Source organism: Protopterus annectens, chromosome 15.part0, assembly GCF_019279795.1.
Source record: "Protopterus annectens isolate FY-2018-M chromosome 15.part0, PAN1.0, whole genome shotgun sequence".
Taxonomy (NCBI): Eukaryota; Metazoa; Chordata; order Ceratodontiformes; family Protopteridae; genus Protopterus; species Protopterus annectens.
In genome coordinates this window covers 62,199,777-62,209,985 of record NC_056749.1, presented here as the reverse complement: position 1 = coordinate 62,209,985, position 10,209 = coordinate 62,199,777, and the positions used below count along the sequence as shown (strand labels likewise).

Below are 10,209 nucleotides of genomic sequence, written 5' to 3'. Positions count from 1 at the left end.
CTTCAGAAGTAGCTACCAAACAGGAGAGGACCCAGGACTGAACCCTGTGGTACTCCACTTGTCACTGGTCTGAAGTTGAACTTGGAGTCTGCTACTTTCACAGTGTGGCTTCTGTCAGTGAGCCAGTTGGCAACCTATCTTGTGACATAGGGATTTATACCTAGTTTACTGAGTTTATCTATAATTCCAGAGTGGAGGATGGTGTCGAAAGCCTCGGCACGATCTAGATAGGCTGTGTGAACCACCTTACCCTTGTCTACAGCTTTGGTGACTGCTTTAAAGAAGTCTATCAGGTTTAGGAGACATGATCTGCCTTTTACAAACCCGAACTGTGTGGGGTGCAGAGTTTGGAGATTACCAATGTCTTTGTTTATAAGTTCCATAATGATACGTTCCATGGCCTTGCAGACCAGGCTCGTCAGGCTAATTGGGTGGTAGTTCCCGGGGTCCGTGGTGGCTCCCCCCTTGTGGAGTGGGATAACCGTCACTGTGCGCCATTCAGCAGGCACAAAGCCTGAGGTCAGGCTATGATTGAACATGGTACTTAGGTGGGGTGCCAGTTCGTTCTGTAGTTCATGTAGAATGCAGCCTGGGATGTTGTCTGGTCCCATGGATGCTGTGTTCTTTGCTTTGGAGAGTGTGGTTTTTACCTGTGTAGCCATGATTACAGGAACTTTGCATTCTTCCGGGCTATTTAGGGGGTGAGAGGGGGGTAAAGTTAGCACTGAACCTATCTGCCAGGATGTTGGCAATATCAGTTGGGTCTGTATATTTAGTGCCATTGTGCTGTAACTCAGAGCAGATCTGAGTGTTGCCATTGAGATTCTTGACATAGCTATAGAATGCTTTGTGGTTGTCTTTAGAATCAGTGGCGATTTTGTTTTCGTAACTAGCTTTGGAGGATTTTATTAGTGTTCGCAGCTTCTTACTGAGGCTGACCATGGAGCCCCTCCACTCATGGGATTTTACTCTCTTTTGCAAAAGTTTCTTCCTTCTGTTGTACAGTTTGTTTATGGCAGGGGACCACCAGATTGGCTTCCTTTTTTTGGAGGATAGCGTCTTGGTTTTGTTTGGGATAGTACGATCCATACTCATGTAAGTGCTTATAAAGTGCAGTTTTGTAGGATTCAGTAGTCGTAACTGTATTGTCCATCTGCATGGGTGTCATGAAGTTCACCACTTCTGTCTTAAGAAGCTTGAAGTTGGCTTTGGAGAAATTTTTTACCATGGTTTTCTTAATGGGGGGTGGGGGCAGGATGTGGATATCTAGGGTAATTAGCTTATGGTCGGATCAGACCAATGAGACGTTGACTTCAGGTGTGGAACACCAGTCACTCATGTTGGTAGTGACTAGATCTAGGATATTGTTGCCCCAGGTGGGGGTGTGGATAAGTTGACCAGGGCATTGGAGTTTATGAATTCCAGAAAGCGAGCAAAGGAGTTGGTACTTGAGTAGTTTTCCCAGTTAATGGTGGGGTAGTTGAAATCGCCCATTATTAGGGTGTTTGGTTGAACCCTAATATTTTCCAGTACATCAAGAAAAGAGGAGTGGGAATCCTGGGGCATGGTGGGTGATCTGTAGCAAGCTACAATTTGGATTGCAGTTTTGCCCAGAGTTAGTTGCACTTGGATAACCTCGGCTGCATTATGCTGAGCAACTAGCCTTGAGGTGTGGATATCCTTAATGAATATGGACACACCTCTACCTTTGGTGTTCCGGTCCAGGTTACATGGCCAAAAAGTGTGGTATAAGTTATAGCCTGGTAGTGCAGGGATGCTCTCTGGAGCCTTGAACCAGGTCTCAGTCACTACACAGATATCTATGTTCTCCATTTTAAGGAGTGCCTCGAGTGAGTGCATTTTGAGATTTAGACTTCTAGCATTGAGTAGCATCACCCTCAGATGTTCTTCATTCCACATTGCTGCAGTCCTAACTATTGGGTAGTCCGCTGTCCAGTCGGCCCGAATACCAAAGTATATGGCTGACGTCGGTCAGGGCGCATTAGACTGACGCCAGTCGCCAGGGTACTAATGCGCATGACCGACGCCATATCCTCAGTCTTTTGCCGCATGGTCCGATGCAGAAGCAATTTTGCGAGTGCAGGTTGGCGTTCTGAAAGTTTCTGAAGTCAGAGTTTCAGACCGAATCAAAGTTGGCTAAGTACCCCGTTGGGGAATATTTTGGTTTTTTCTTGCCTCAGTATTTAACCGGATGTCAGAAAAAGTGAATAACTGTATTTCTTGTGGGAAACAGATACCTCATAGGGATTACCATACTTTGTGTATACCTTGTTTAGGGCCTGAGCACGACGTTGTTGGATGCCGCTCTTGTGCTAGATTTAACAAACGCACTATTAAGAGAAGGTTAGACTGTGCCAGGTTAGTTTTTGGGAAGCGTTGTAATTATAAAATGCCGAGTAGCATCACCCTCAGTTTTTGCTTGCCTGTTCCTGTTACGGTGGTGAATTTATCATTTGAACCTTGCCTAAAAAAGGGCACTATAGGGGCAGCAAGAACCTTAGCTAGTATCTGGAATCCCAGGGGTGACAGGTGCAGGCCATCTCTGGCAAAGCATCGTGGTCTGTTGACCATGTCATCACAGGCAGACAGATACAGGATCCCTTTAGAATGGCACCAGAAGCTTAGCCAATTGTTGAAGTCAATTATTTTGTCCTTCGGCATCATTCTAGGTGATGGCAGAATGCTACTCAGGGCTAGGGTCATACCTGCCTTGGCTACAAGATTGGAGAGCTCTTCCATGTCTCTTTTCATGTAGTCCAGGGAGGTGCGTCTCAGGTCGTTCACACCAACATGGACAATGACGGACATATTTGTACTTGTTGTGGAGTGACCTGAGTGCGTGGGTTATGTGGCGGATCCTGGCACCCAACAGGCAGCTGACAGTAACCTTCTCCTTGTTTAGCCTGGTGAGTGGGACATCAGTGTGCCTGACTATAGAGTCACCTGTGACTAGTGTGTTGGGTACGTTGTTTTGCCTTATTGTCTGTGGTTGAGTGGCACACTGAGTCTGCGGGCTATATGTCATTTGGGTTGTGTTGGGGGTGGAGGTTGCTTGCATTTCTGCTTTGGAGGTCCCTGTTGTTTGAGCAGATTATTATTGAAAGCCTCCGCAAATGTTTTTGTGTTTCTATGTGTGGATTTTGGTGGTGTAGATTTAGTGAGACTATGTGATGAGTGTGGTGTGGTGCAAGTGTTTACCTTCTCCTCTTGACTGTCAAGTTCAGTCTTGATTGGAGAGAGCTTTACCTCCAGTTTGGCTAGATAAGTGCATCTCTCACAGATTGTAGTGTTAGGTGGTAGGAGGAGAGGGTTGTCTGTATACATGAGGCAATTTCTACATTACCCCAAGATGCCCAGATTCATCAGATAGACAGGAGAGAACACTGGGAGCTGACCCTTGGACATGCCTGAATAAAAAAATATTTTCCTCTAGATAAGTGAGGAAAGTGAGTACAAGAGCTGTTTTCCTCTAAGCAAGTGAGGAAAGTAAGTACCAAAACTGTTTTCCTCTAGGTAATGAGGAAGGTTGAGTGCTGTAGTAATTAGTAGGTTATTTAGTGCTTACAAGTTCTGAACAAGTGCTGATCACGAATAAGCAAATTAAAGTGCTAAAACTAAGAATCTGTATCTGGACTAAACTAGTTACAGGAAAGGGGGGAAACAAGTGCAAATGCGGGCTTTTAAATCAGAAAGTTGAGAGAGATGGAAAAACGGCTCAAACGGCCAATAACTACAATTTCTGGGCCAGAACCACTCCTCATGTAGTAGGTAGGTTACCTAGTGCTTACCACTCCCACTGATAAGCTAGAAGGCTTCCCTCCAACACAGAAAGTTTGGGGGGGGGGGGCTCAGAAGCTTACATCTAGTCCTGGATACAGCAAATCTGAATCTGGACTACACTAGTTACAGGAAAGGTGTATGTATGTGCGCTTAAAAGGAGACAGGGTAACCAGTATGCACCACTGTATAGGTAAAGGAAAGAGGGTAACCAGTGTGCCACACTGTGAAGGTAAAGGAGACAGGGTAACTAGTATGCACCACTGTGAAGGTAAAGGAGACAGGGTATCTGGTATGCAACACTGTGAAGGTAATGGAGACATTGTTACCAGTGTGCACCACTGTGAAGGTAAATGAGACAGGGTAAACAGTATGCACTACTGTGAAGGTAAAGGAGACAGGGTTTCCTCTGTGCACCACTGAAGGTAAAGGAGGCAGGGTAACCAGTGTGCACCACAGTGAAGGTAAAGGAGACAGGGTAACCAGTATGCACTGCTGTAAATGTAAAGGACACATGGTAACTAGTGTGCCACCACTGTGAAGGTCAATGAGACAGGGTAACCAATATGTACCACTGTGAAGGTAAAGCAGGTATGGTAACCAGTATGTCACCGCTGTGAAGGTAAAGGAGACAGGGTAACCAGCATATCACCACTGTGAAGGAAAAGGAGCCAGGGTAACTAGTATGCATCACTGTGAAGGTGAAGGAGACAGGGTAACTAGTATGTTACCACTGTGCAGGTAAAGGAGACAGGCTAACCAGTATCCACTACTGTGAAATGAAACAGAAACAGGTTAACCAGTATGCACTATATGAAGGTAAAGGAGACATGGTAGTCAGTCTGCCACCACTGTGAAAGTAAAGGATACAGGGTAAGCAGTATCCACCACTATGAAGGTAAAGGAAAGAGAGTAACCAGTATGTCACCACTGTGAAGGTAATGGAGACAGGGTAACTAATACCCACCACTGTGAAGGTAAAGAAGATAAGGTAACCAGTATCCACCCCTGTGAAGGTAAAGGAGACAAGGTAACAGTATGTCATCACTGTGAAGGAAAAGGAGTCAGGGTAACCAGTATGCACCACTGTGAAGGTGAAGGAGACAGGGTAACCAGTATGTTATCACTGTGAAGGTAAAGGAAGCAGGGTAACCAGTATCCACTACTGTGAAATTAAAGGTACAGGATTCAGGGTAACCAGTATACACCCCTCTTCAGGTAAGGGAGACAGGGTAACCAGTGTGCCACCACTGTGAAGGTAAAGGAGACAGGGTAAGGTGTATCCACCAGTATGAAAGTAAAGGAGAGAGGGTAACCAGTATGTCACCACTGTGAAGGTAATGGAGACAGGGTAACTAATAGCCACCACTGTGAAGGTAAAGAAGACAGGGTAACCAGTATGCACCACTGTGAAGGTAAAGGAGACAGGGTAACCAGTGTGCCACCACTGTGAAGGTAAAGGAGACAGGGTAACCAATATGCACCACCGCAAAGGTAAAGGGGACAGGGTACGCAGTATCCACTGCTGTAAAGGCAAAGGAAACATGTAACCAGTTTGCCCAGGAAAAGAGACGGGGTAACCATTATGCACCACTGTGAAGGTAAAGGAGACAGGTTAACTAGTATGCACGACTGTGAAGGTAGAAGAGACAGGGTAACCAGTGTGCTACCACTCTGAAGGTAAAGGAGACAGGGTAACCAGTATGCACGACTGTGAAGGTAAAAGAGACAGGGTAACCAATGTGCCACCACTGTGAAGTTAAAGGAGAAAGGGTAACCAGTACGCACCACTGAGCGATTAAAAGGAGACAGTGACCAGTATGCACCACTGTGTAGGTAAAGCAGACAGAGTAACTAGTGTGCACCATTGTGAAGGTAATGGAGACAGGGTATCCAGTATGCACCACTGTGAAGGTAATGGAGACAATGTAACCAGTGTGCACCACTGTGAAGGTAAAGGAGGCAGGGTAACCAGTGTGCACCACTGTGAAGGTAAAGCAGACAGGGTAACTAGTATGCACCACTGTGAAGGTAAAGGAGACAGGGTATCCAGTATGCACCACTGTGAAGGTAATGGAAACAGTTAACCAGTGTGCACCACTGTGAAGGTAAAGGAGACAGGGTAAGCAGTATGCACCTCTGTGAATGTAAAGGACACAGGGTAACCAGTGTGCCACCACTGTGAAGGTCAAGGAGACAGGGTAACCAGTATGTACCACTGTGAAGGTAAAGCTGGTAGGGTAACCTGCATGTCACCACTGTGAAGGTAAAGGTGACCGGGTAACTATTATATTACCACTGTGAAGGAAAAGGAGTCGGGGTAACAAGTATGCACCACTGTGAAGGTGAAGGAGACAGTGTATCCACTGGTAAAGGAGACCGGCTAACCAGTATCCACTACTGTGAAATGAAACAGAAACAGGGTAACCAGTGTACCCCACTGTGATGGTAAAGGAGACAGGGTAACCACTATGCACCACTGTGAAGGTAAAGGAGACAAGGTAACCAGTCTGCCATCACTGTGAAGGTAAAGGAGACAGGGTAACCAGTATGCACTACTATGAAGGTAAAGGAGACATGGTAACCTTTCTACCACCACTCTGAAAGTAAAGGAGACAGGGTAAGCAGTATCTACCACTGTGAAGGTAAAGGAGACAGGGTAACCAATGTGCCACCACTGTGAAGTTGAAGGAGAAAGGGTAACCAGCACTTAAAAGGAGACTGGGTAACCAGTATGCACCACTGTATAGGTAATGGAAAAAGGGTAACCAGTGTGCCACACTGTGAAGGTAAAGCAGACAGGGTAACCAGTATGCACCACTGTGAAGGTAATGGAGACAGTGTAAGCACTGTGCACCACTATGAAGGTACAGGATTCAGGTTAACCGGTATGCACCCCTCTTAAAGTAAGGCAGACAGGGTAACCAGTGTGCCACCACTGTGCAGGTAAAGGAGACATGGTAAGCCGCCTGCCGTCACTGTGAAGGTAAAGGAGACAGGGTAACCAGTATGCACCACTATGAAGGTAAAGGAGACAGGGTAAGAAGTATCCACCACTATCAAAGTAAAGGAGAGAGGGTAACCAGTATGTCACCACTGTGAAGATAACAGAGACAGGGTAACTAATAGTCTCCAGTGTGAAGGTATAGAAGACAAGGGAACCAGTATGCACCACTGTGAAGGTAAAGGAGACAGGGTAACCAGTGTGCCACCGCTGTGAAGGTAAAGGAGACAGGGTAACCAATATGCACCACCGTGAAGGTAAAGGAGACAGGGTACGCAGTATCCACTACTGTGAAGGTAAAGGAAACAGGGTAACCAGTTTGCCCCACTGTGAGATGAAAAGGAGACAGGGTAACCATTAGGCACCACTGTGAAGTAATGGAGACAGGGTAGCCTGTATGCAGCACTGTGAAGGTAAGGGAGACAGGGTAGCCAGTATGCACCACTGTGAAAGTAATGGAGACAGGGTAACCAGTATGCACCACTGTGAAGGTAAAGGAGACAGGGTAACTAGTATGCTCCACTGTGAAGGTACAAGAGACAGGGTAACCAATGTGCCACCACTGTGACAGTAAAGGAGAAAGGGTAACCAGTGCGCTCCACTGTGAGATGAAAAGCAGACAGGGTAGCCAGTATGCACCACTGTGAAGGTAAAGGAGACAGGGTAACTAATGTGCCACCACTGTGAAGGTAAAGGAGACAGGGTAACCAGTATGCACAACTGTGAGATGAAAAACAGACAGGGTAACCAGTATGCACACTGTGACGGCAAAGGAGACAGGGTAACTAGTATCCACCACTGTGAAGGTAAAGGAGACAGGGTAACCAGTATGTCACCACTGTGAAGGTAAAGGTGACCTGGTAACCAGTATGTACCACTATGAAGGTAAAGAAGACAGAGTAACTAGTACCCCCCTCTGTGAAGGTAAAGGAGACAGGTTAACCAGTATGTCAGCACTTTGAAGGTAAAGAAGACAGGGTAACTAGCAGCCATCACTGTGAAGGTAAAGGAAACAGGTTAACCAATATGCACCACTGTGAAGGTAATGGAGACAGAGTGACCAATATGCACCTTTGTGAAGGTAATCAGACCGGGTAATCAGTGTGCCACCACTGTGAAGGAAAAGAGACAGGGTAACCAGTTTGTACCACTGTGAGATGAAAAGGTGACAGTGTAACCAGTCTGCACCACTGTGAAGTTAAGGGAGACAGGGTAACCAGTGTGCCACCACTGGGAAGGTAAAAAAGATAGGATAAGCAGTCTGTCATCACTGTGAAAGTAACGGAGACAGGGTAACCATTATGTACCACTGTGAAGGTGAAGGAGACAGGTTAACTAGTATGCACGACTGTGAAGGTAGAGGAGACAGGGTAACCAGTGTGCTACCTCTCTGCAGGTAAAAGATACAGGGTAACCAGTATGCAAGACTGTGAAGGTAAAATAGACAGGGCAACCAATGTGCGACCTCTATGAAGTTAAAGGAAAAAGGGTAACCAGTGCGCAGCACTGTACGATTTCAAGGAGACAGGGTAACCTGCATGCACCACTGTGTAGGTAAAGCAGACAGGGTAACTAGTATGCACCATTATGAAGGTAAAGGGGGCAAGGTAACCAGTGTGCTCCACTGTGAAGGTAAAGGAGACAGGGTATCCAGTATGCACCACTGTTAAGGTAATGGAGACAATATAACCAGGGTGCACCACTGGGAAGGTAAAGGAGGCAGGGTAAGCAGTATGCACCTCTGTGAATGTAAAGGACACACGGTAGCCAGTGTGCCACCACTTTAAAGGTCAAGGAGACAGGGTAACCAGTATGTGCCACTGTGAAAGTAAAGCAATTAGGGTAACCAGCATGTCACCGCTGTGAAGGTAAAGATGACAGGGTAACCAGTATATCACCACTGTGAAGGAAAAGGAGTGAGGGTAACAGACTCAGCACAGCTCCTCGTGGTGTCCTGCAGAGTTCTACAAGCAGCAGAGAGTGAAAGAGAGACTTTAACAGATTATAAGTATTTTTTTGTCTACTTTCCTACCAGTGACTGTTTAGTCTCGCCGAAAAGCGAGTTTTCTAACTATCTGAGTTCTGCAAAGTTTGTTTTTCTGCATTTTTGTGTTTTGCACTTTAAAAGTTGTTTTTTTTTGCCTTGTTTAATTGTTGTAGGCTACACACTCAAGTGCACTAGCCGATCAAAAGCATTTACTGTATTCTTGTGCCCTGTTTCTGTTGTATAAGTGAAAAAAAGAAAAAAAACACAAAAAAAAATTCTTGTTTCCCACCTTTTCTGAACTAGAATAGTCCAGTTTTCAGGTCTTGCTGAATTCTAGGCTGTGTCATAGTTCCTGTGTTGCCCATATCCTTACTTGGATAGGAGGAAGCTTCTCTGTTCACCAGTGAGAGTGGGGAGCTCTGAGCAGCCTATCTGTCCCTGGAGGAGTGGTCTCAGCCCAGTAACTAGTAGCTTATTGGCCGTTTTGGACCATTTCCTATCTCATTCAAACTCCCTGCCTTAAAACCCGCTTTAGCACGATTTTGCGCATTGCGCAACATCGTGCAGTGCAGTTTAAGCAGTTTTAAACTATTTCCGGTTCCACAAAGTCTGCTCTTCAATTTTTCCCTTAGAACTAGTCAAACTCTCAAAATAAGCACTCAACCTTCATTCTGCAGCCCAGCACTTGCTCAAATTTCTCAGTAAGCACTAACAAACTTTAGCACTACACCCCCTTATACTATCCAGAAGTACAAGGCTCACTATTCATCCAGTCCGGACAATCAATAAATCAGTTCTTTAAACCATCCAGGCATATCCAAAGCGCAGTTTCAGGTATACTCTCTAGTCCAGCTGGTGAATCTGGGAGTCTTAAGGCAATGTTACAATTGCCTTATGTACACAGACAACCCTCTCCTCCTTCCAACTAACTCAAATATATGTGAGAGATGCAACTATACAACCAAACTGGAGGCCGAGCTCTCTCAACCCAAGACTGGCACAGTCAGTCAGGAGGAGAGGGAAACCACTCGCACCAGACAACCAGTCTCAGATAGACCAATCGCACCAGCAAACAAGACACATAAACTCACAAAAAACATACTCAGAGGCTCTAAATAAAAATTTGCCAAAGCAACAGAGACCTCCAAAGCAGACATCCAGGCAACCGCTACCCCAAAACAACTTTCACATATCACATATTTCACAAAGTCAGTGTGCCACTCAGTCGCAGCCCCTAAGGCTAAATAACACACCTAATACACTAGTAATTGGAGAGACTATTGTCAGGCACACTGAAGTCCCACTCACCAGACTAAACAAGGAGAAGGTCACTGTGAGCTGCCTGTCGAGTGCCAGGATCCACCACATAACACAAGCACTCAGGTCACTCCACAGCAGGTACAAATATGACTGTGTCATT

General features: G+C 45.8%; 1 protein-coding gene across 1 annotated transcript in view; it reads right to left on the bottom strand.

Moving 5' to 3' along the window:
* FKBPL (FKBP prolyl isomerase like) overlaps positions 1-10,209 on the bottom strand; it is a 126,601-nt gene that overhangs the window by 38,479 nt on the left and 77,913 nt on the right. The window lies entirely within an intron of this gene.